General features: G+C 42.1%; 1 long non-coding RNA gene across 1 annotated transcript; it reads left to right on the top strand.

Moving 5' to 3' along the window:
- The first annotated feature begins 2,249 nt into the window (after nt 1-2,249).
- Nucleotides 2,250-12,982, top strand: LOC102115093 (uncharacterized). Its single transcript, XR_010585726.2, has 3 exons — nt 2,250-2,480; nt 11,880-12,262; nt 12,875-12,982. It is a non-coding gene; the product is annotated as an uncharacterized lncRNA (long non-coding RNA).
- Nucleotides 12,983-26,275: the final 13,293 nt, after the last annotated feature.

Genomic DNA, 26,275 nt, shown 5'->3' on the forward strand with positions numbered 1-26,275 from the left:
GACCAGCTTGGGCAACATAATAAGATCCTGTCTCTACAAAAAATAAAAGATTAGCCAGATTTTGTGGTGCCTGCTTGTAGTCCCAGCTATTCGGGAGGCTGAGGCAGAAGGATGATGCTAGCCCAGGAGGTTGAGGCTGCAGTGAGTCATGATCATGCAGCTGCACTCCAGCCTGAGTGACAGAGCAAGACCCTGTCTCTAAAAAACAAAAATAAAAAAACCACTTTTCATTACCAGCTTAGTTTGCATAATCCAAGACAATATACAACTTTATTTCACACATTAAAGTTAGGCAGGCTCACCTGGGATTCAGATACTACAGAATTTTTTTGGGGTGAGCTCAGAAAGAGATGGAAGAAAGTGTGCTAGTAAAAAAGTCACCTATCTCTTATTTTTAAAAAGAAAACCTTAAATCAATATTTCCATAAAATTTTATTTTTGTTTCTAATTTACATTATAAACCCAGTTTCTAATTTTAGCACTGAAATTTAGGTACCAGCAGCAACAGATAGGTGCCTTGCCATAATAAGGCCTCCCATTTTGCATTCACAGAGCATTTTCACATTCATTACCTTATTTGGGTAGTCTGTTCCCAATTTTTATTCTTGCTGCTAAGGGTTTTCTACAATGTCACAGAGCTATGTAATAGGAGAATCCGAACTGAAGGCCAGGTCTCCTGACCTGAGTCTAAGCCCTTCCCAAACCTGGGCCACACCACCTGTTTCAGTGGAGGTATCTATTGTGTAGGCCCAGAGGCAAACACAGCAATCCTCGATGTGGATGAGGGCACAGCCAGCCAGTCTCACTGTGGTGGGAGCACAAATTGATATGCATCCTTTGGAAAAAGCAATTTGGCAAAATGTATTGAGAACATTAGTACTGTTTCTACACTTTGACCCAGATACTTATAGGAATCTGTCCTAAGAAATTAATGTGATATGTGGCTGAAGGTTTTCGTAGAAATACGTTTACTGGAATGCTACTTACAATTCCAACAATAAAAGGTTAGTTAAAAACATATGGTGCTGGGTGCAGTGGCTCACACCTGTAATCCCAGCACTTTGGGAGGCTGAAGTGGGTGGATTGCTTGAGCCCAGGAGTTTGAGAACAACCTGGGCAACATGGCAAAACCCTGTCTCTACAAAATAATACAAAAATTAGCTGCCGTGGTGGTGCACATCTCTGGTCTCAGCTACTCAGCAGGCTGAGGTGAGAGGATCACCTCAAGGGTATAGTGAGCCATGATCATGCCACCGCACTCTAGCCTGGGTGATAGAGTGAGACCCTGTCTAAAAAAGAAAAACAAAAAAAATTATGGAAATAATGTGAAAATATTTATTATATAAGACCAAGTGAAAAAAGTCGTCATCCAGATAGAATAACTAGCAGAGAAACAAGATGTATACCAAAATGTTAACAAGGCTTAACTGTGAGTAATGAGACTACAAATAAAATTTTTTACATTTAATACCCATTTCCCATGTTTTCTATAAATAAGATGTTGTAATTTTATTAACTGAAAAAAGACTATATTTAACAACTTTTAAATTGTAAAAGCAGCCAGTGAGAATAAACGCTAAAAATAAGGAGTGATTTGGGGATTAAAAGTGATCATTTTATCTAGATTGGTTCATAAACTATACGGCTCATGTTCAGGAAAAACTAACAAACAAAAATATAGTGCTAATTTGTTACATTTCCAAGGAGAAGATTAAGGATGTATGATTTAAAGATGAAAACCACAATTGCAATAGAGCATGTGGCAAATATTTCAAGCTAGCAAAGTTTGACTAGGTAGTGGAATCACTTTCATGACTCAAGAAAGCTATACTGAATCTGCAGGAGTGAGGCTCTAGGAAGCCTAACTAGGAGAAGCTCTTGCAAGATCCCTGCACCATGTGGTCAGCTGGTTTCTTCCTCCGTGGTCTTTGGCCCTGGCTTGTTTTGTGTGATAAAAAGGAAGAGTCATCGGAGAGCTTCACATACAGCAAACACAACCTCAGAGATATTTTGGAGCTTTCTGGGTGGGAAAGAAGGACGTGGCAAAAGCAGCCGAAGGATTCAGGGTTAACACTTTGCCTTTTGAAGATATTTCAGTTCTTGGAGGGCTTCCAGTCTGAATTTGGGGAATTCATCAACAGGAAAACAAATAGCTGGCAGGCTCTGTATTTACTCTGCCCTTCTCAAGGTTGCGACATAAATCTCCCAACTTGGAAAGCATTAAGGCCGAGGAGACATTTTGTGAGTTCAGGGACTCTCCTCCAGTCTGCAGGAACCACATCTACCCTCATTTCGGGAAAACACAGGCACCAGCCCTCAAGGTGCTGCTGGAGACAGTACTGACACTGTTTGACTCGCTTGGGGCAGACTGGGGAAATGAGAGCTGGAAAACTTGAGTTCTCCAAGTGAGAGCTGTTGGTCTGCTTTGGAAAAAACCCACTTACGCCAGGAGAATGAAAGCCCTGAGAAGTTCTCATTGGGTGAGTTTATAGCAGGCTTGCCACGAAAAATACCCAATGGTTCTTTTATGGTGTCCGAATTGTAATATAGCTAGATCAATTCTGGAAGCAACCTTCTTCAACACCACTGGAATATATATGCTCCCATTCCCAACGTTTCCAATTAGCAGAGAAGCTAATGCTGGAAACCATTACATATAATCCAGAAAAACTATCTATGTAACATTATAAAAATTGAATATGTGTCAGAAGTGGATTTAGATTCCTTAGGTTAATATTATTTTTGCAATTAAGTAAGGAACTGACATTAATTTACTTGCGATATGTGATTAGGTTAATTTACTCCAGAATAATCTTGCATTTTAAAAATTAAAAATGGTAGCTGTATCTTCTCATTATCAATCAAACTAGCAGTGGCACTACAGAAACATCGTCATTTTGTACTCAATTTTGCTCTTATAGACAGTCAAATAAGCACTAAAAATGACAAATTACCATGCTCTGATAGATCTTCATGTTTAAGTACCTACAAATAACTGTCCATTTGTGAATGGTTAAGCTTAATACATTATTTTTCCTATAAGCAAGATAACCTCTTTCATAAATAGAAATCTACAAGTAATACTTAGAGCAGTTTGACTCTTAGATGTAATAATGCCACAGTATCTAGAAAACAAAATAGGCTTACAAAAATAAAACTAAATAGTTTATCCTTTTTTTGACCTTCACAAATGTAAGTGTTCTATCTATGGCTCTATAAATTGTTTAAATCCTTTAATGATGCAAATGTGCTGATAATGTTCTTATACTTGCTGGAACTATGGTTCTGTTAATATTTTGAAAATTACTTTAATTAACCTTATTTCATTTTGTAGTAGTCATAGAACACTTTCATATTTTTAAACTGTGCATTAATTTGTTTCATCATTAACCTTGGGTTTTACCCTTGGTAATATGGTAATTCACAATTTGGGTTGTGTCAGGTGCTAGTGGATTCAAACAATACATATTGTGGGAACCATCAATAGCTTTGGTGGTTAGTTTGCAGGGGACAGAAAAAGGGCTTGGCAGGCTGGAGGGTAGAGGGGCAGGGTTCCGCAGAAGATTCCCAGGAATGGTTTTTAGCTGGCCAAGGACTCTGGTGGAGGAAGGGGGATGCTGAGTGGCCTAGATCAGGCACTCACCGACCTCCCTAACTCCTCCTTCTGAAATCAGAGAGGGAGGAATCTGTGATAGAAGAAGGAGGGGAAGGAATGGATAGCCCCAAACACTGTGCACTATAATAGTTAATCATATTGATAGTGAGCGCGCTCTCTCTCTCTCTCTGTCTCTCTCTCTCTCTTTCTCTCCAGGCAGTCAAAGACTGCCACCATATGCAACTGAGTCCTGCATTTTTCATCTGCGTCCCCAATTTGTCACTCGAAAACCCAGGTCTCAATCCTCCCTGATTTTTCTAGAAACACCACTAGTATCCAATTCAGTAGGTCCCTATCATGGGCAGTGCGGGGGCACCGGGCATGGGCGATGCTCGTGTGTGACTCGCAGCTGGGCAGCCATCCCCGCGGGCGTCCTGGCTTCCCTTCCCTCTGAAAGCGCCGCGGCGGGCCAGCAGGGGGCGAGTTTCACTTCCGCACGGGAGACCCAGCCGGAATCACAAATGCCGCGAACGACACCCTCCTTTCCTGATCTGGCCAGGAGTCTGTGTCATTAAAACTCTCAGTTCTGCTTTTCCCTACGTTAACATTGTCTTCATTTTGAGCATATCACATTCAGTGACAGAAAAGGAGATCCCGTGAGTCACTGGAGGTAGACTTACAATAGATTAAGTATGGTATTTCATAGATGTTAGTGACATCACTCGAAGAAGCAGTGCTTTCAAAGAGCAGGATTCCTCATATTCACTTTTCGGATACCTAGCAGTTTTCAAGGTCTCGGTCTATACTCAGCCCTTTTCTTGGAGGAAGGTGCTCATCTTCCCACACAGGCTACACAGGGAGCAGAGAAGGTTGTGACAGGTGGTGCCGGGCCATGTGAAGCCCTCCCCCTCGTCCTCCTGCCGGGGGCATCTTACATATTGCTGCCACTGCCGAGGGGCATATCTGTGTATAGCTGCCCAGCAGAGTGGAGGGAAGGTGTTATGTGGGAGGGAAGACTCTTGGATGGGTAAGAGTTTGGGCTAAGTCCCTCCTGGTCCAGGTAACTTAGCTGGCACCTGCAGATATGAGTGGTGGGAGATGGGCTCCCGCCGGTGAGAGAGGGGCACCGCAGAACCACAGGCTTTTCTCAGGTCGGGGAAAGACCTTAGAGATCACCTACCTCAATGTCTTCTTTCCTGATGCCCAGGGAAATTGTGAACAAATTCACTACCACAGAACTAGGCATGTCCCCTGGTGAGCAAATGGACACCTTCAGAGAAGCCATTATCTTTCCTTGTGTATTATGTATCAAAAGCTAACTGTTTAACAAGCAACCCCGTGTCACAGTGGCTTAACACAAAACACGTTATCTCTTGCTCCTGGAACCACTGAAAGTCAGTGTTTCTTGGGCAGCTTCCATGCAGTGATTCAGTGACCCAGGCACCTTTCATTCTGTGGCCCCACCGTCCCTAGGGGCCTTAATGTTTGCTGCTGAGTACTCTACATCTGGCTGTGACAGGTAGAGAGGGAAAATGAAGGACTGTGCAGGAGGTGGGCAGGCCTCACTGCCACTCACATTCCACTAGCTAGACGCCACTCACAGGGCCAACCTTCCCCCACGGCGAACTGGGAAATGTACTCCAGCTGTGTGCACAGGAAGAAGATGGCATGGCTCAGGGCAAGCACACAGCAGTGTCTGCCCCATCTATCTTCAAAAGAAACAGTATTTGAGTTCTTTTGGGTTATTTATACTGGGTAGCAGAAGGCACATAATCTTTGGAGGTGGACAGACTTGGTTTGGGTAGTGGCTGTGTGACCTTGGGCAAATAATTAATCTTTAGCCTCAGTTTGCTCAGCTGGGAAATGGGGCTATCTTGTAGGTATTACTTGAGGTAAGGAATGTAACTTGTCTATGTTAGCACGTGGTCTCACATACTTGTTTGTACAAACCAATGGGGCTGGGAGTATTGTTGGAGGAGGAGGAAACAGGCTTCCTGTGTCCCATTTCCCCAACCCTGGATGGTAGCACTGCTTAACAGCTCCGTTAGACACCAAGAGTGGTGGCACTTTCTTCTGTCACTTGTGAAATTTCAGTGTAATTCATTCTAATCAATATGGGACTTTGGAAGGAAAAAAAGCATTCCCCAAACCCACAAGCAACCATTTTATTTGATTCATAAAAATTCAGTCACTGAGAAAGCAGTTCCAACAAGAGAGTTTTGATCCTTCTTGCTCAGGCTGAGATGGTCACATCTAGAAAGTAGTGATTTTACTATTTTCTTCTGAAAAAAAAAAAATTCTGAAGAGCAGTGAAAAGAGAAATAATCTAAGCTGAAGTGTCACTTTTCACTTATGGATATTGATGCTCTAAGGCTAAATCTGGCTCACAGGAGTAAAGAGAACTGCCTTTTCATCATGGGTGAGACACCGCGGGGTGAGATGTGACTCAGGTATCATGGTGTGCCCAGGACCTGGCACATGAGTACTGGCACATTAGAGGCTTCAATAAATATTTGCTGATCGAATTAATAGATGATTGAAGAGAGTTACACAAGCAATAACAATGAAAACAATTTTTTGACCTGAAACCACTTTTTTTTTGCGGGGACTGGGAGGCAGTGGAATCCTGCATTTTAGTTTTTGAATTCCCTGAATGGTTTCTTCAATCATAAATGTTTGCTAACCACCCCCCCTCCCCCCGCCACATACACACACACACACACACACACACACACACACACGCTCATCCACATGCCGACATTCTATAGGAAGGTAAAATAAAGAGAAAGCCGAATAGTGTCTGCCTTTTTAGAGCATTGTCCTTTAAAGTAACCTTCCAAGCCTAGCTAATTAAGCTTAGTGGCGATAAGATATTGAAAGCAATAAATAAATCCACATCCAGAGCTCAGAAGGTTAACAGTTTTTTGAGAAATTATTGTTCAAATCCAAGGGTAAAATGGCGTCTGAAATTACAAAACGTGGTCCTGTAGTGCCCTCTGGTGTCTTTTGCCTGGAATTGTCAAAGCCTGCCATTGCGCCCAGCTCTAGTCATTAACATAATCTTGATTTATTTATGCATCCAGGACTTTGGGGCCCTGACTTATTTGGAGGGGAAGTGGGGGACACAGGAAGCGGGGACTCCTTTCTTTCAGGTTCTTTTTCAAATGGGTTACCAGCACAATGTCAAAATAATTTTATATTAAATCTGGTATAAGATTTAAAAATTGAAACCAATCATTATCTTGAAAAGATGCCTTTACCTCCAAAAAATTATTGACTTTTTTTTCCAGAAGGCATATTATGCAGTTTCTTTTGTCCATTAAGCTATTCTTTGCAAATCAATTGGACAGACGACAGTTTTTAATTTCAGAAATTAATTATCACCTGTAATAATTGAGCCATTCTTTATTTTTTTCTTGATACCCATTCAGTTAAATAAAAGACATGCAGAGCTAGTCTATGAAATAGAATACAGATTATGAATAAAATTAAAATATTCCAAAAGACAGTATTTTTTATGTTAAAAAAAGTGTTGTTGAAATTTATTCCATAAGGATATTCATATTTTGAGGAAAGGGAAACTAGTCAAATTATACATATTAGGCAAGTGAAAATGGTGAAAGGCAATCACTGAGTTTTAGATTGTTAGTATTTGTTGATGAATCTAGCTTAACTCTAAATGCTGCAGCCAACATGGTAAAGTGCTATGAAAAAAGAAGGGTCTTCTTTTACCACCTTCTGTGAAGATGAAAGTCAATTTAATTCAATTTGTAGGTATTTAATGGGTGGCTTTGAGCATCAGGGACTCGGCTTAGGCCTGGCCTGGGTGGAATCTGTGACCCTCAGGAGCTCCAGGCCCAGCAGCGGGACATGTTGGCAACACCCGCCATTTGCAGTCCAGGGGATGCAGGCTGTGCTGGAAAGACAGCATGCAGGAAGGAGCCTGTGAGATTGAAGGAATCAGGGGAGGCCTCCCTGGAGGACATGACCTTGGAAGATAGGAGTCAGCCAGGTGAGCAAGAGAGGCAGGGCATCACAGACACAGGAAGGGCCAGCAGAGCGCTTCTTTGGAGCAGGGATATGGAGGGGAGGAGAGGTCAACCTAGAGACGGTCCCCAGCATGCTCTACTGAGCTGAACAGTTTTATAACAAGAGCCTGGAGTGCTCTGCAGGGTTTAGACCAGAGAGGGATACGTGCAGCCCAGTAGCCCAGAGAACATAGGTTGGAGGGGAGCCAGCTGAGGTTGACCACAGATTCTCAGTGGAAGGACAGTGCACGTCTCAAATTCTTCTCGCTTTGTGATAATAGTCACCAACGTTTTGAAGACCCTTGCAGGCAGGAGCACAGAGCAGAGAAGGGTCTGGAGCTTTGGCGCTTGGCAAGACCTCCCTGAAAGCCTGGCTTGCCCACTGCCAACCTTGGGCGGGTTTCCTGAGCTCTTGAAGCCTCAGTGTTTTCCCCAGTGGACTGGGCATGACGAAACTACCTTCCAGGATTGGAGGAGGTGTATAGGACATGATTGGCAGAGGGGCTGGCACATTGCAAGTGCCCTGTAAATGGTATTTGACTTTTATTAAAGGGAAAATGATTCACATCATAAAAGCTCCAGACCAAGCCAGGCCCCTGCATATAATCTCATGGCAACTCCAGACCATCTTATAGCGTCTGGTTATGTATATTTTTGTATGATTATACGATTAATGTCTGCTCCTTCTTCTAGCTCCACAAAGGCGGGACTGTGTCCCGCTGACGGCCCATGTGAACCTTGTCACTATGGGTCATGTGCGTTGAAGGTGCTAGAAAATAGCCATCAAATGAAGGACAAGGAGAATGGCTGGGGACAGCTCTGCCAACATCTCCTTGCTTTGGTGATGATAAAACTAAAAAACGGTAAAGGAGCCCAAATATTTCCCGTAATACTGTGATTCTGGGACTGAAAACTTGTTTTGTAATGTACAGTTGAATTAGGGGCATTAGTGTCCTCATTCTAGCCAATTGGGAGGACAAAGTTGTGGTTGAGAGAACTGGCCTCTGAGTCGGAAAGATCTGGATTAGAGTTCCAGATTCATCACCAACTTCTCTGCGTCTCCATTTGCTCATCTGCGAAATAGGGATGAGGTGCTTTGTTTGCAGAGTCCTGAGGACTAAACAAGGCAACCTACTTAACACCCTTAGCACAAACTCAACTCCTGTTTTTAGGTGGTATTGATTGTTGACTTTATGGATGAAAAATGTCTTTCAGATTCTGGTTTGCTGTTCTGTAGGACAGGAAAGACATATAGTGGTTTCCATATTTATTTTCCGCAGTAAGAAAAATTATCCTGTATTCAGCATTAAAGGTTTAAAAATCTCAAAAACAACAACTTCTCTGCATCTCTAAATTCACATTAAAATTTTTCAGTGTATAGACAGAAATTGTATATAGCTGTAATTAGTTAATACTATGTGCTGTTTTCAGGTTTTAGCACTGTTTGAATATGTGTGTGTGTATGTGTTTATGTATTTTTAGGAAGTAAATTCATTCCTCTTTATATATAAATATAAAAATATTCATTTCTATACAAACATGAAAACAAGGAGAGACTGAATGAGTTTGACTTCATTCCCATGCCAACCTAGTATTATTGGGTGCTGGGACTAAAATCCTGGTCTCTGGAGGGTGTTCTGAGTAAGTTTGGTGTCATTTAATTCTTTGTATGACGTCTTCCTGTTGCTTGTTTGTTCCTTCCCCCACTCATCAGCGTGGGTGGAGGGCTTACCACCTGCAGGCAGAGGACTGCGTCAGGGCTGTAGATACAAAGAGGTCCATGCACCGAAGGAGCTCGGGGCATGGGCAGAGCTTCTCAGAGGGGTGTGGGTGTCAACCCTATGGTGTTTTGGAAATTTGGACTGACGTTTTTGTCATCATAAAATTGAGTGGACAATGAAGATATTCCATGGGCAGAGGCCAGTGTTGGCTGGAGATCCCAGAATGCCTCAAAGTAATGCCTGGAGTAATGCCAGTGTGCTCCTCTCCACACTGTCCTCTGACAGCCAAAGGCTGTCCTGCCTCCTGCACATCTGTTAGATGTCCCACCAGACAGTCACTGATAAGTAAAGAACCTGGTTAAAATTATCTAAGCCTAGTTCCAGAGTCTGTTTTATAATTAAACAAAAAGGCACGTGTACGTGTGTGTTTATATGTTTCATTTTATATTCATATAAATACATAAATGTTTAGTTTTTGGCTCTGAATTCTCCACCATGCAAATCAAGAGAAGATTATACTTCATTGTGTTCAGGGTTTCATTAAGAGTTTTTCTTCCATATGGGATGAATGTCACCCATGGTATCTGAGTCACCTGCACAGCATGCTCTGTGGGGCCACACTGTGGGGTCCCCTGCAGCACCCATGGGGTTCCACACAGGGGGCAAATGCTGGCTGTGGCTGTATGCCTTCTGGAAGTCAGCTGGAACATTTACATGTTGAAATATGTATATATATATATAAAATCACAAATTACTTTTGTTTTTCCTTTCTGTTACAGATAGGGCATTGTATTGATTGTGTTGTCATTGTTGAAATTATGTGCTTAGGTAGATTATCTCTGAATTTCATTTCTGGGAAGAAAAAGAGGCATTACAGAATATCTGTTATAAGAAGGGGCTGGAGGGTAAGGCATAGGGACCGCTGATCTAGGGCACAGAGACAGGAAAACAGATGCGTATCGTGCTGGAGAGATGGGTTGGAAGGCCCCTGGCTGGGACTGGAAGCAGAGACCCTGAATACAAGACTAAAGCACATTTAATTTATTATTTTATTTTAGTTTTGAGACAGGATCTTGTGGTGTCACCCAGGCTGGCATATAGTGGCATGATCTCAGCTCATCAGTGACTTTCACCTCCTGGGCACAAGGGATCCTCCTATCTCAGCCTCCCTAGTAGATGGGACTATAAACACGTATTGTGACGCCTGGCTAATTTTTACCTTTTTTTTTTTTGGTTTCACCATGTTGCCCAGGCTAGTCTCAAACTTCTCAGCTCAAGCGATCCTCCTGCCTTGGCCTCACAAAGTGCTGGGATTAAGGTGGGAGCCTCCGTGCCTAGCCAAAAGCACACTTAATTTAAAATGCTATTAGCATACCTATTAACTAGAAAGAAAAATGTCATAAGCGTTCAAATAAAAATATCTTCCAGCTTGCATCAGGAAGTGGAAAGAGTCGTGTGTTCTGAACTTGATGGTTCCTTAACTTCTACCCTGACTCTGAACCATAGTTTCCACACCTGTAAAATAACTGGGTTGGGTTCAATCTTCTCAGGTGTCTTTCTTTGCTAAAATTTTGTGAGTCATCGACAGCAGCTGTCTGATAGTAAATCTGTCTCATTTTTCTTATCATGAACTTCATAAAGTGGCATGGATTTTTTTATATTATTTTCCAGTAAAAAATTTAAACACTACTTTTAAAATAAAAATTGGGCAGAAGGTGAAACAAAACCCTGTAATTCTATAAATCTGCACTTTTGTGGAAATTTTACTCACCGTACAACTGCTAGGTAGAGTTTAATAAAGATGTATGAGTTTCAAATCCATGTCTACCAATCATTAGTTGCATGACCTTGCTTAACTTCTTATCTCAAAATGGGAAAAATAATTATCCCTACCTCTAGTACTATGAGATTTAAATGAGATAATGCTTCCAAAACACTTAAAACCTACCATGCCATTCAGTTTTGCAAGATGAAAAAGTTTTAGAGATCGAATGTGTAACAATGGGAATATACTTAGCACTAGTCAACTGTACACTTAAAAATGCTTAAGATGGTACATTTTATGCTATTTGTGTTTTACTACAATTAAAACAAATGAATTGACCAGTCATGGTGGCTCATGCCTGAAATCTCAGCACTTTGGGAGGCCAAGGCAGGAGGATCGCTTGAACCCAGGAGTCGAATGCCAGTCTGGGCAACATAGTGAGACCTCATCTCTACAAAAAACTTAAAAGTTAGCTGGGTATGGTGGTGCTTGCCTGTGGTCCCAGCTACTTGGGAAGCTGAGTTAGGAGGATCGCTGAAGCCTGGGAGGCCAAGGCTGCAGTGAGCTGTTATGATGACACTGCACTCCAGGCTGGGTGACAGAGTGAGACCCTATCTCAAAAATAAATAAATAAAATAAATTTAAAAATGGGATTGCAAAATTTATATACAAATATATGTACTAAGTGCTTAATAAATATACTGCACCTATGATTTTAATACTTATTTTTGTTTTCTGGTGGGCTCTCATGCCGCCCATACATTCCACAGACAAGGGCCAAGTCCTGGGCTAGGCTGTGGAAGTCCAGAGAAGAACATCATTGCTGACCTCAAGAAGCTAAGGCTCTGCAAGGGGAGACAGGGGAGTAAACAGCTGCCATGGAAGGTGCCAAGTGCTATGGCAGGCATGTGACCGGCAGGATATGAGGATTCACCTTCAACTCTGTGTGCTTGTTGTGGGGAGAGCCCAACGTGAAGGGTAAAGAAAAAGCGGGGAAACTGCCAGAAGAGGCTTCCTACAGTGCCTGGGGCCTGAGCTCAGGCGTGGAGGACACAGTGGAGCTGGCCAGGCTGAGATGGCACAATCTGGATTCTCTGACTTGATGACTGGGGAATGCTGGTTCCACATCTGCACTGAGATACTTACGATAAGGGTAAACAAAAATCCCCTAAACAGGGCATGAGATGGTACCAGGAGTGAAAAGGCACCACCCTGTTTGCCCAAGAAAGACCAAACCCCAATAATTGGGAAACACCACCATTCCTTCCCCTAAAGCCAAGGCTCCTCCATGAGAAGGGGAGGATGGTAAGGCCCCCTGTGTGTGCTACACATGGTCCTGGCAGAGAGTGCTGTGTCCATCCCTCGCCCTTCCCCGGGGCCCGGCCTTCACACTGTCCGGGTTCTGTTTAGCAGGGCAGCCCCATCTACCTGCAGTTCACCAGTCAAACGCAGCAGCACAGACCAGTTCCCCTCCACCTGCCTGCCACCCACACCGACAGGAGATGAGATGGGAAATAATGGGCCTTCCTCTCGCCTCCCACATGAGCATTTGAGTTACTTCGTATCTGGGCCTCATGACTCAACATATTATTTTGTGCATTTGCTTTATCACAGACTAGTGGTTCTAATAAAATTAGTACTATTCCACATTATTGGTTCAAAATTAGAATTATATGCACAAAATAGATACAATCTCACCCAGTCTTCTAGGGCTAAGCCATGGAACTGACTGCAAAATTTCTTCTTTTTTTTTTCACCTCTGTAGTTTCATTTTCAGGTTGTTTTCAGCCCTTAAAAGAACAAGACCTATTTCAACTGGATTTTCCTACAGTTCTTAGGTAAGGTGAGCATCTAATTCAGTACCCAAACTGGGACACTCATGAAAGTGAAAGGCAGGCTATTAATAGTTAAGCAAGGACAATAGCATATGCCAGAGCTGCCACAGGCAAACTGTGACAGGTGGTCACCCTATTTTTAGGGGCAGGCTGACCCTCTTCAATAGTCATGAATTAGTCTTACTAAGCAATGCTACTTTTTCTGATGGCTTTAAAAAAAAAACATTAATTTGGGGCAATCATCTCAACAAATTTGAGAAATTAAAAGGAGAAGCAAAGATATATTTACATCCAGACATATGTGATTGCTTGGGACTTCCTTTGACACGAAACTTGCAAAGTATAAGGGGAAATCTGGGCTGGCATTTCTCTATGCTTGTGACCTGGACCAAAATATGAAAATGTACTTATTTTAACCCAAGGCACTGGAAACGTTGTACAAGTAGCACTAGAGTCTCTCTTCATTCCACAAAAGTCAGATTTGAGCAAATGGAAAGTTCACCCTTTGGCTTGAAGACGGAATGTACATCAGTAAATATGAGACTGTTTTTCTAGGAAATAACGCTTATTTAGAAACATCCAGGTGTTATCCAGAGAGCCTGACCTTGACTCCAGGTTGATTCAGGTGAAACTGGCTGTCTAGTATTCCTGCCTTCAACTCTGCCACCTGCCATCCATTCCGCACTCTCCTCTAGCCAAGGAATAATTTTCCATATGAAAGCATGAGATATTTTGCTTTCAGTTTTGCTGGTGATCCTGAAACACGTGAACCTGAGGCAAAAAAAAGTAAAGTGCTGTACCTTTGGTCCTTAAAGCAGCAGTGATTTCTCCAAATGGGAGGGCTGCATCTAAAAGCATGCCACGGTCTCCCCACTACCATGGCACAGGTTTGCGTGAAGACCCACTGTGATAATATACAGGATGGGCTAGACTTTGCTAACTGTAAAACACCACAACAATGTGAGTTATTTTTCTTGTTTGAGTGTTTCCTGGATGGAGCTGAAATATTTTGACAATCACAGATTGAACTGTAGATATCTCGCCCCGTGGATGATGAATTGTGTTTTAACAAGGCGATGCTCCACTGAGTTGTAGGTTACATATTTCTCTGTCAGAAGCAGCCCACACTGAGCAAGGTAGACAGTGGTCTCGAGTTAGGACATGTGTGGAGTCCCGGTGAGCTCTAGAGAATAAATGACTGCTAAGAAGGAAGAAAACGAGATGGTGGGAAGGAAAAAAAGAAGGAGGGAGAGAGTGGTGGGGGAAGAAGGGAGGTACAGGGAGGGAGGGGAAAAAGAAAGGAAGAAAAAGGAAAAAAAAGAAAAAGAAATGAAAGGTTCGGCAAGAACTCATGATGGTTTCAACAGCACAATTTGCAATTCATCCTAAGGGAGCTGGGGTACACACCCGCCCATGACCATCCAAGGGAAAATCTCACTAGAATGAGGTCATCTTTCCCCTCCAAACAACCAAGACAGAAAATGGCAGGTGAATTGGAATTGCACTCCCACCTTGCAATGTGTGGATGAGATTTGATTTCTCTCCATCATGTGTGTGGTGGACCTCGGGCACCCAAGGCTGGCGTCCACACTGACGTAGACTGAAGACCCCAATAGGAAGATGGCTGAGACCTGGGAGCTGGGCGCCTCCTGCAAGGAACTGCTGATAAAAAAAAAAAACCTTTGTCAGGGCACAGGTGATCATCTTTTATCAAAATTGTTGTCCCTCCTATCTCATAACAAGGCTGCCCGTGTTGTGTGTGCGTGCGTGTGGAGGGTGCGTGCGTGCTGCTGAGCGGGTGCATGCCTCCGTGTGTGTTTGATGTCTCATCTGGTGTGATTAAGGGAGAAAAGGGGTGGGGGGACTGTTCTTTGTTTATTTTGCAGATAAATCTCATCTTTAATCCGGATGCACAGCAATGTCTTGTGCAAAGGAAAGGAAGCCCCCTACGCCACCCCCTGACATCCATATAAATCACAGGTTTTATTCCTCTGCTGTGAGGGGGCACTGCAGAATGGAGCAACGTTGCAGAGTCTCATTGGGTGATGCTTCATTACTTGGTGGAAAATCCCCAGGGCCAAAACGTTATTTAAATGTGCTATGAAAATAAATGTGATTTATATATGTGTCGTCTGCTGAGACGTTCTTCTCTGTTGCTGCAGGTGCTGTCGTGCATCAGGATTAGCGCCTCAATTTATCGCCGGTTCAAGCTGCACACATGCTCCGTGACAGGGTGTCCTCCGCATCCCCGAAAGTTCCAGGAAGGAGACTGTGTTTGCTGAGTGGTGGGCTTTAGATATTTAGCAGTGTGGTTGGCTTTTATGGGCTGAGAATGTGTGTGTGTGTGAGCGTGTGCGTGCTCATGCATGCTGGTGTTGAGCCTGGGCCATGGTTTTGTTTGAAAGGTGCAGGGAACAGACACTTTGTACTCAGATGCATCAATTTCCAATGGCAGCAGAATGCTGTTTCTGGTTGAAAGAGAAAGAAGAAAGCGAAATCTTCATTTCAGCTTAGGACTGGGGCCCACATGTTTAGCTCAAAGTGAGTGGAAATCTCTGAAAAGCAGGTTTGGGCTAATGAATGTCAGCAGGCCTTCAATGTAAATGGGATTTGAGTAGCCGAAAGGAGTGTTGTTGCGATGTTTCCAATACCAAAGAAAGATATAGAGGGGCAAGCCTTGTCTTAAGAGGATGAAGAAGGTCCCTCCAGCTGCCCAAGTAGAGCCTTTTCCAGTGGGCTTTCAGACACTCAGAAAACATGGCTCCTACCACATGCCACGGGGCACGAGACCATTGCTCCAGACAAGTAAACCTGAGGTGGGGGGAGGTGGCAAAGCTGCAAACAGACACCACGAATGCGATATTCTACAATACAGAACATGCCACATCAGTCCTCACCACAGACTTGCCTCTGTGCCCCTCATTTTAAGGATGACAAAACTGAGGACCACAGAGGTCAGTATCTCAGAGTCTGGAACTCTTCATCCCTGGAGAATCCAGGTCTTCTGCTTCTGGAATCCTTCTTTGGGCATTCTTTAAACTGGTAGCAACTCGTGTCTTGCCAGTCTTGTCTCTGGCTCCCCTACTCTGTTTTTCTTCAAGATTAAGGGTTTAAATGATATCTAAAGTAGGACCTACCTAGAAAAAAGACCTACATACAATTACTTTCAGATTAATGTGGGGAAGCAAACAAAGGAACTTATGAATATATTCTATTAGGCTGTTATTTTAAATAAGCAACGGTCACTCTGGAGCCCTAATGGGAAACCTTAAAAAAAACCTTTTTATTTTGAAATAATTTCAAATCCATATAAAAATTTCAAAAATAGTGCCAAGAGTTCCTGTACATTTTTCTTCAGCTTCCATGTTTGCTTTATCATTCTGTGTGTGTGTATGTGTGTGTGTATTTCTTTTCTGAATGGCTTCGGGATACACTATACACATTCTACCCCTTTACCCCTAAATACATCAGTACACATTTCCTAAATTCATTTACACAACCACAGTACAGTTATCAAATCCAAGAAATCAACATTGCTATAGTATTATTATCTAATTTATAGACCTTGTTTGAACTTCAGTAAATGTCCTACTAATGTCCTTTCTAGCAAAAAAAAAAAAAAAAAAAAGGAGAAAAAGAAAAAGTTTGTTTTCCACTTACTTTGGGATTGTGTGAAACTCGTGTCTCATTTATGGGGACTTATGTGAGAGGGTTAAGTGTGCTAAAGTTTTAGGCTGTTAAACTAAAAACTAAACCTTACCTTAAAAATATACATATGTTATATCTATAGTATCTTCACCTTGATAATCCTTCTTTGATAATTATGATTAAATGTCCATAATAGGAAAATTCAAAACCTTTATATCTGTGAACCAAAAAATAAAACCAGATTCTGCATTCCTCGTGCATTTCAATTCGATGTAAGTCTCTTCAATATCTGCTTGGTCGGGGGCTGTGCCTTTCTACTTGCCTGCTCACAAGATTTCTGAAAGTCTTGGTGATAGCTTTGGCTCTGAATCCAGACTGAGTGAAACAAAAGTCCAAAGCGTGTTTTGGCAAAGGGTGGTGAGCAAGGGTGATTGGTCTATAAATGTGTTTCAGTGATGCTCAGTTCCTGGAGGAACGTGATGCTGGAGGCGCCCCTCGTTATAGCTGCGAGGAGGTCATTGGCTCCTGTGATCACATTGTATGTCCCAAGACCCAGGGAGAGGCAAGTCACAAAATGAGAAGACAACATTGCTGGAGGAGTTGGTGTTTTCCACCGAGGAGGATTAGTGAAACACCTTTATAATGCTGGTGTTGACAGACGGGACTAACGTGGCTTTTATAGGCTATCAACTGAGTTATATCAGACTTCTCCTGTGGGTAGCAGTTATGTTTCAGCCGACATGATTTGACTTGTAGTTTATCCAAATCGGTGTAATAATAAGCTAGGTTATAAGGGCCTTTACTTTGCCATATATGCTCAAATATAGTAAACTTGTTATAAAACCAAGCAAATAAGGGCTTCTGTTTCTCCCACTGGAGCCCACTGAGGGTGTGAGAGTAATCGACTTGTTTCCCTCCAAGACATATCCATCCAGAAGGTCTGTAAAAGCTCTTTATTCCTCATAGGGAAATAATTTTAGTCTTAGGAAGGAAACACATGGCTTTCTTCTTACAGCTTCAAGCTCCGTCTTGCCAGCTGCATTTATTTCTCTTGGCCTGGCACTAATGAAAGGAGACTTTGATGAGCTGTTTGAGTGGTCACTCCAGAGAGAGGGATGCAGAAAGTCTCGACTTTTTGGAAGGTGCTCCTTTCGAGAACGTTTCTGCCTTATCTCTAACACACATCCCAGAGAGATATCCTTGGCTTTTGATGAAAAGCTCACAGGGCCCGATTTACCTTCAGAATCGTTTTCTGTGGGTTGGGCTTCTTGGAAAAATGATCTTGGGAAGGTAAAGTAGCTTCCACCTTCGGCCGCCTTGTGTATCTCCCAGTCCCTGCTGGGCCTGGTGTACTTTAAAGAAAATTCCTGCCTTTTTTATTTAAACTTTTTTTTTTGAGGTGTTAGCAATCTGTCTTACGTTCTCCTGCCCCTGCTGGGATTTATGATCCAGTTCGTATTTTACTACACGATCTTGGCAGGCTCCCCTCGTTGAAATTCAAACCGAAGCAACTCGATGGGGGAACAGACATAAAAATATTAATTTGGTAGATATTAAAAAAAATCACACTGGTTATAAATCAGGGGCTGTCCACTGGTTCCTTTCATCATCTAAATGGTCCTTCTAACCAGACTACAAATCTTACTGGAAAGGAGGAGGGGGTTTGGAAGGCGGGGGTCCCCTTCCTGAGGCTTTGGAGACAGCTTACATCCAACACTTCCTCAAACCTGGCTTTGTTTTCTAAAGGTAATAAAAAGTGAGTACTTCTGGTACAGGCGGGCTAATTAGCTGGCCTCACAGAACAGACTTGGGGCTTATAAGAAAGTTGGCTTGGTCTGAAAGAAGTCAGGTTGTGGAAATGTCTAAATGTTGATTTAAAATAAGGCTGGGGAGACATAAGATGTGTGCTCTGCTGTGGAGGAGGACTCATCTGCACTCACCAGCAGTGGAGCACTCAGTGATGCTCTGCAGTGGAGCACTAAAGAGCCAGGGGGCCCACTTTGTTAGGAGGTGGTGTATGGAGAAGGGATGATGCAAGGTTGAGCTGGTAAAGGCCAGGGGTAGCAGACCATGGCTTGTATGTACCCATGACCGAACCTGAGGATGGGACAGCTTGCCTATGTCTCTACTGACACCTCCCATGCCAGCCTCAGATTTTCATAGGGAGCCATAACTAGATAGAACCAGGGGAGGGAGGTCAGTTACATTCCTGTTGGGTAGAATTAAGAAAAAGTGGCAGAGAATTTCTCTTCCTGTAATGATATTTTAATGGACTCTTTCATTTCCATCTTATGGCTGATCTTTACCATTAAAAGACTCTTGATAGGTACTTTAAAATTTCATGAAAACTCCAGGAATTGGTTTTAAAAAACTGTGGATGGTTGGAAGGCTAAATACTTCTATAAAGAGATGCTAATTAAAAATAGAAAGCTGTCCTCATTATATTTTGCATATAGCCTTATATGCAAAAAAGTATGTAGCCATGATGGAAAATTCGTTAGTATTCTAGAAGTCCAAAGCTCTATTTAGCGGCAAACATTTTAATAAAGCAAATGAACCCCAAAGCCAACCCCACTAGGCCTATTGTTAAAGTGCATGATATCATGAAGCTCTAAGCACATCTACATCTTGAGATTTAAGGAGAAAGAAAATTCAGTAACTAGAAAAGGGACTACAAGTTTTCCATAAAAATCAAAGCAAGTTCTTGATTCAGAATATTAGCTTGACAGCAGGAAGAGAAAAGGTTGTAAACCAATGCTGTTTTTTTTAAAGGGAAAATATTTCTAACTAACAATTGGTTCATATTACTTATCTGCCATCTTTATAACAGCATTAAAGCAGGGATCTCATTTCTGCCTGAACAGTATAATGATGAAAATTATTTCATCTTAAACAGAGATTTTTCTACTTGGTTACCATGCAATCTAATACTGACAGTGCCTTGGACTTGAAAAATGATATTCTCATCTTCAAGAAATAGAAGGCGGAAGAAGGCACAGTTATTCTGAGCTTTACTCTAAAGCAATTATGAACTCTTCACAACTCTCAGACAAGAATTGATTTCTATTTTTAGATTATTAAGCTGTGGGTGCAAGGAAGTCAGAATATGTGACCTAGTTTTGACCTTCTAGATTGAATTCCTCTTGAATTGATTCAATATTGAAAAGCAAAACTTTTAAAATGCATTTCTGCCTTATATTCTCCCCAAATTCTCTTTATTTCCCATCTTTACCAAAACCTTCATGTTCATAAAGACAGATGAATAAGTAGAATAGTGAGGATAGTGAGTGTGGGGTATTGGAATAGAACACAAACACATCTGAATTAATGAATTAGTTGTCATGTCCTAAAGAAACTCAGAAATAAGGAAAACCTCCAAAAGATAATGATGTTATGTTTGATGCTTTTGTTGCCATCATCAGTGTGCTCCCTCTCATGCATGCAGAGGGGTCTAGCAACTCGCACTGTGGGCAGTCATATCACTAGTCATTTTGGGAAATAGTGTTTACATATACATTTATGTCCTAAACTGGATTGCCCCAGGAAGCCTAGAAGGGTCCTCTGGCTAGATTAAGGGCCCTTCCGAAGAGGCAGAAAGACCACTGCTTCCTTCTCTGACGCCTTCAAATAGCTCAGACATGGTCAAATTGGGCCAGCTTCCAATTTTAGTACTGTCTGGAGTGTAGACTTTGGAGCCCACCAGCTTTCTCCCACCCCAACGTGGGCCATTGATGAGGCCAACACCCTCACTGTTCCTCAAGAACATGTGTTCATCCCTGCCTTCCTTCACCTGGATTCTTCTATAGGATGTTCTCTACTGCTGCTCCAGCTCTCAACTCTTTCCAGAATCTTCCATGTGCTTCCCCTGACCATCTACCTCAGCTTTTGCTCATGCTGCTCTCTTTGCAATCTCTGTTGTGTTTCTGGAAGGGCCTTTCTGGTTTGGCACTCAATAATCGTAAAGCACTCTCTTCAAATGTGCCCTTTTCAACCAGAGATAACCTCACTTCTTTGAGTCTCAGGTTTGCCCTTTCAAAATGATCACATATGCAGGGTTGTTGTGAAGATGAAATGGGACAGAGCACAAGGCCTGGCCCACAGCATGTGCTTAATAAACACCCCTGGCTTCTCCTTTCTTCCCAGGGGACCATGTCATGTTTCTCCTGTCTTTCTTTGAATTTAACAGGTTTGTTATTGTTGAGTGGTTAAGCAAAAATTGAGCCACTCTGCATTATTATACTTTATAATATGCAAATGATACTTTTCATTGCTTCTTAGAATGGGATGGTCAAAATGCTTGGGTAGGGACAAGCCTGGTCTGACGTGGGCTAAGAGAAGCCATGCCTGAAAGGGAAGTAATGAAAAGTTAGCGACTCATGGCAGAACACTTCACAGTCCTGAATGCCAGGGTTAGAGGAATCTTGGAGATGAGCCGATCCAAACTTCTCCTCTTCCTGGGTACCTCCATTCTCTGGGATGAGATGTGGCAGGGATCCGCCTCAGTAGTTGGAATGAAGCAATCACATACTCAGTAAGTAGAGAAATGAGATTAAGATAAGAACAAGGCCCCCCTGGAGATGTTAATGCCTCCTTCTGGCAAAAATGAGGGGACCCTGGAACAGATTAATTGGAAATACTGAGCTAATTATTAACCCTAAACAAGAGCGGTAACTCCTCCCTGTGCAACGCTGGTCCCGAAGGGGTCTTCTGGGAGAGCAAAGCTTTAGAAAGAGATACCCCTACCAGCCTGTGAAGTGGGCACACAGCCAGCCCTGTGATGACGCAAGAAAGAACCATCTCAGCTAAACAGACCTCTTGCCAAAAGCAAAGACCAGAAACTTCAACTCATATTTAACTTTTGTTGTATTTGGTTTTAAGCGAAAGCAGACTGAAGTACAATGTGTGTGCATACATAAAGCCTAGAACATTAGTACAGACAGCTGGCAAATCGTTAATTAACAGCAGTGATGATCTTCAAATAGCCCTCTGGGGAGGCCAGAAAAAGAGGAAGTTCCCTGGACCTGGTTGCAGTTTTGCCCATGACCTGAATTCATCCTCATTAAAAAGAAAAAAAAAAAAAAAAAAAAAAAAAAAAGACGGATGGAGAAAGGAGAAAAAGCCACGGAGATGCCACCTTAACACCTTCTACCCCCTTCTCTCCTCACCCAGAGAGAACAAACAGTGAACGAGCCATACCACCCCTCTGTCTGCAAGGCGTCCCCCAAACCAGACAGACGCCAAATGAGCTGTGGGCACGTGAGACTGTGCCCAGCACAGGATAATTGTGCCATAAATATAATTAAAGTCAGCAGGAGGACCATTATGGAGAAAACCAAACTTAAAAAAAAAATTAGTACTACTGAAGAAAATATCATACATTCTTTTTATTTCAGTCTAATTTTGTTTACATGATTCATACAGTTTCCAAGAGTATCCCTGGAGAACATTAGCTGGCACCACATGCATAAACATTCATATATAACATGTAAATTAGAAACAATCTCAGGATTTATATAGAAATTACAGCCACTTCTAGCAAATTAATTCAATGACAGAAAAAGGGTTACTGTCTCTCTTCAAATCAAGAGGGGGAAATATTGGGCAAAGCAGATTTATTTATTCCAGAGGCTTGTTCCTTGCCAGGAGCTGATGTCCCCTTGGCCTGGAGATTTCCATTTTTTTTATTGGATATGTATTGGTGATTGAATTTACTTTGAATACAGGAGCAGTCAATGAGGACCATAATGGGCTGTTTTAAGTTATAGCATAGCTAATACAGTCATAAAGTCAATTAGGCTAGAAGAGTTTGCAATAGGGAAATGATGGAAGAAGGCAAGTTAAAATATTCAAGAGTATTGAATCTTAAAGCTACAAAGCCCCAAGAGTACAAACTTACCATTTCATAGATGAAAAAACTGAGCCCCAGAGAAGATGTAGTCCGCCCAAGAAAACAAAGAAAATTATTTATAAAGTCAAACCAGAAACTGAGTTTTCTCCTCTGTAGTTAGGTGCCCTGAACACTTCATGAAGTCCCTCATCTTCGATATTAAAATAGAATGGGCGAGTGACATTTTCTTGGAGAATTTTGTGCTGAGCTCTTTTGTTGGTGATGTTGCTACTAGGAACTGTGGCAGACTGTCAAAAGGCCCCAATTCTTCAACTTTCCTGTGTGTCCTTCTCAATGTGACTTTGTAGTCCTTGAATCTGGGCTGGGCAAAGACACAAACTTGCTATGGCCAACAGAAGGCAATGAAGTGTCAGCTGAGTCTAGACTCCAAAGAACCAAGCAAGTTCCACTGTGCTTTCCCCTGCTGGCCATGGCTCTGGGCTAACCTGCTAGAGGGATGGGAAGACTCACAGGTAGGCTTGCCAGATTTAGTAAATATTTGGGATATACTTACACTAAAAAAGTATTCATTGTTTATCTGTAATTCCAATGTAACTGGGTGTACTGCATTTTATCTGTCAACTATACACATAGAAGATCTCCTGGACACATAGTTCTGTATTAGTCAGCCAAGCCTAACCCCTAAACATATGAGTGAGCCTGGCCAAAATTAGCAGATATATCTTCCCAATCCCTGGTTGATGACAAGTGCACAAGTGAGCCCAAATGACATCATCAGAACTGGCCTTAGACTCAGTAACAAAAATCAGTATTGATGGACATATGACACTGAGGTTTGGTGGCTGTTTGTCACACAGTATTATTGTGGCAGTAGCTGACTAATACAAGCACCGTCAGTATAAAAAATGTTCTAGGAAAATAAATTAGATTGGGCTTCAGATGAGGGTGATCTAATTGTTGTGATATCTCCTATGTATTCTATACAGAAATAGCATGAAAGCAATATCTTGACATGCATTCCAATACTACAAAATCCAGCATAAACACACATTAATAGATGTATCGTGTGCATATTTCTGCCTTTCTGGGGCCTTGCAATTGTTCTGGCATTTTGTTTTAAATGACCCAGTTTGAGGTTTTACATCTTTGTTAGAGAAGAAAATGCCAGAATGACACAATGTAGCCTTTTCAACTTCCTCTAGCCCTTTGATACATTCTCTCTGGATTAGTGTTTCTTCTACTGTTTCTTTTCTGCTTTTATATATCCCCTTTCTCACCCTTCAGGGAGATGGATGATTTAAGTGAAGGCTGGTTCTCCCTGCCCTGTAATTGTGCTTTATCTCCACTCATGGTTACATTTCCAAAGCTCAGATTCATCTATCAGAGGCCCTGAACTATGTATCTTGTTGTTGTATTATGTTGGTGCAAAAGTAATAGCAAAAACACAATTTCTTTTGCACCGAGGTTGGTGCAAAGCCAATTATATAAACCTATTATATAGGTTTATAATACTTTGCACTTTTCAAAGCACATTCACATTTATTACTTCACTGATTCCCCAAAATCTCCCCATGAGAACAATCGGGCCAGGCATTGGTATCTCCCTTTGCAGATGAGAAAACTGAGTCTCAGAGAGTTCAAATGATTTTCCCAAGGTCACACTGCCTATCTAATGGAAGAATTAAAACTAGAACTCAGATTCTTGTCTCCTAAACTGGGACTCTATCCGGTATCCTCTGCTGACTCCTTCATTCTGGGGCTTTGGCTAACTGATGTCATCGCCAGGTGTTTGATGAGTACCTGAATAATATTTCTGTCTAGGAGTGATTCGAGTGGAAACAGGGCATTCTTAAAGAGGCCATTAGAAATCCCCAGACCTCCACTAACAGGTTTTGGTGCAGATGACTGATGACTGTATAAATGCCTTCACCTTGTAACAGTCGGTCTCAGCCTCCAGAACAGAGTCCTACATTGTGGATTAATCACTCCATATCTGTTTTAAAATCATGTTATGGTCTTTTAAAGGTATGTTTTAAGATGTAATGTTCTGCACAGAGGCATGGTCCATTTAAAAGCAGTGCTGCTTGAAGGTTGCTGGTTGAGGAGAACAATTGAATGCAGGTGAAGGGAAAAGTACCAGGAAACGTCTTTTTCTCTGAATCTATAAAGCAAAGGCATAAGCCACCCACCAAAATGTTATACTTGCCTTGATTCTTGTTTTTCTTTTTAGAGATGTCATCTTGCTAGGTTGCCCAGGCTGGACTCGAACTCACGGGCTCAAGTGGTCGATCTGTTTCAGCCTCCTGAGTAGCTGGGAGTACAGGTGCATATCACCATGGCTGGCAACTTGCCTTGATTCTTTGCTTCATCTGAATTATGGAAGATTGGCGATATTATCATTGGTCTCAGTGGAACAACTATCCTGATTTGCCTCAGACTGAGAGATTTCTTAGCATGTGGGGCATTGAGTGCTAAAACTGAGTCAGTCCCAGGTAATGCTTGGTCACCCTATCCCATCCTTTGCACAGCCCTTTGAGGCAAGCTGATGAACACGCCTTTCTCCTCCACCAAGAGGCAACTCAGGTCTCCCACCCTATCCATCCTAAACAAAAGGATCCTTGTTCAGGGGAAATACACAATATGGATGTGCTGAAGTAATACAAGAAAGAATGACATGCCCTGGTCGCCCAGAACTGGTCTGTAACCAACCAGAAAAGAGGACTGGCTTGGGAATTAGCAGAAAAGCTCAATTATTAACTTTTGTGTTAACTTCTGCCAAGCGACTAATTTACTGCCACTTGGTTTTCCTGTCTGTAAAGAGGGGCAGTAACTAGAGGTCTCTAAGCTTTCTTCTCCATTATACACTCCAAAGCTTGATTGTATAGGAACCAGTACAGTGCCTCCACCCTGCCCGAACTCATTGTATCCTAAAGTCCCAGGAATTGCTCACCAAGCCATCTTGGAGGCCTCTCTTTTAGCTCAGCCCAAATAACGAACCCCAGCTCAGGGTAAGACGTGGGATAGAGTCTCAGGGCTTTTGTTCAAGGGTAGACCCTTTAGTTTAGTGCTGTCTGATAACATTTTCTGCAGTGATGAAAATGCTCTGCATTTGCACTGTCCAATATGGTAGCCATTACTCACATGACTCTATTTCAAATTTTTTAAAATGAAATTTAAATTTTAGTTCCTGAGTCAGAATAATCACATTTCAAGGGCTAACTAGCTACATATAGCTAATGGCTACAATATTGGACAGTGCCAACTGAGAACACTTCCATCATTGCGAGTTGTTCTATTGAGCACCATAGTTTTAGAGGACCATTTTGAGCATTTTCTCGGTAGCTGGGGAAATATCCAGAGTAGAAAAATGAGGAGAAAGACAGGAAATGGAAGGGAAAGTGGCCGTTATCACCAATGAACTTTATCTATTGGCATGGAATTGTGGAAACAATGTAGCCAGCTTATTAGAGATGGGACATCTTAAATCTTATTATAGGCAACAATCTTCCAAAAGTCAATTAAAAGGCATGAAAATGTATCCTTCGGGGACACCAAGGTAGAAGTTCAGACATGGAAACTTCCTTTTCACAAACACCCCTAACTGGGCTAACTCTTTGTTTAACAATAGAAAGCACCAGGCAGTAACATTAATCAGCTAAATGTAAATGTGGAAAATTACTTTTTTGCAAGAATCATGATAGGAGATTTTTTCCCCCAACCATTTTGTAGAATTTAAAAAAAAAAAAAAAACATGGAAAATGTTTTGTTTATTATTGAAATAAAGCAAAAATCAAAATTCATGGTTAAGTGTTCAACTCTTGAAAGCAGCATTACT

The sequence above is a fragment of the Macaca fascicularis genome, chromosome 3 (assembly GCF_037993035.2).
Source record: "Macaca fascicularis isolate 582-1 chromosome 3, T2T-MFA8v1.1".
NCBI lineage: Eukaryota > Metazoa > Chordata > Mammalia > Primates > Cercopithecidae > Macaca > Macaca fascicularis.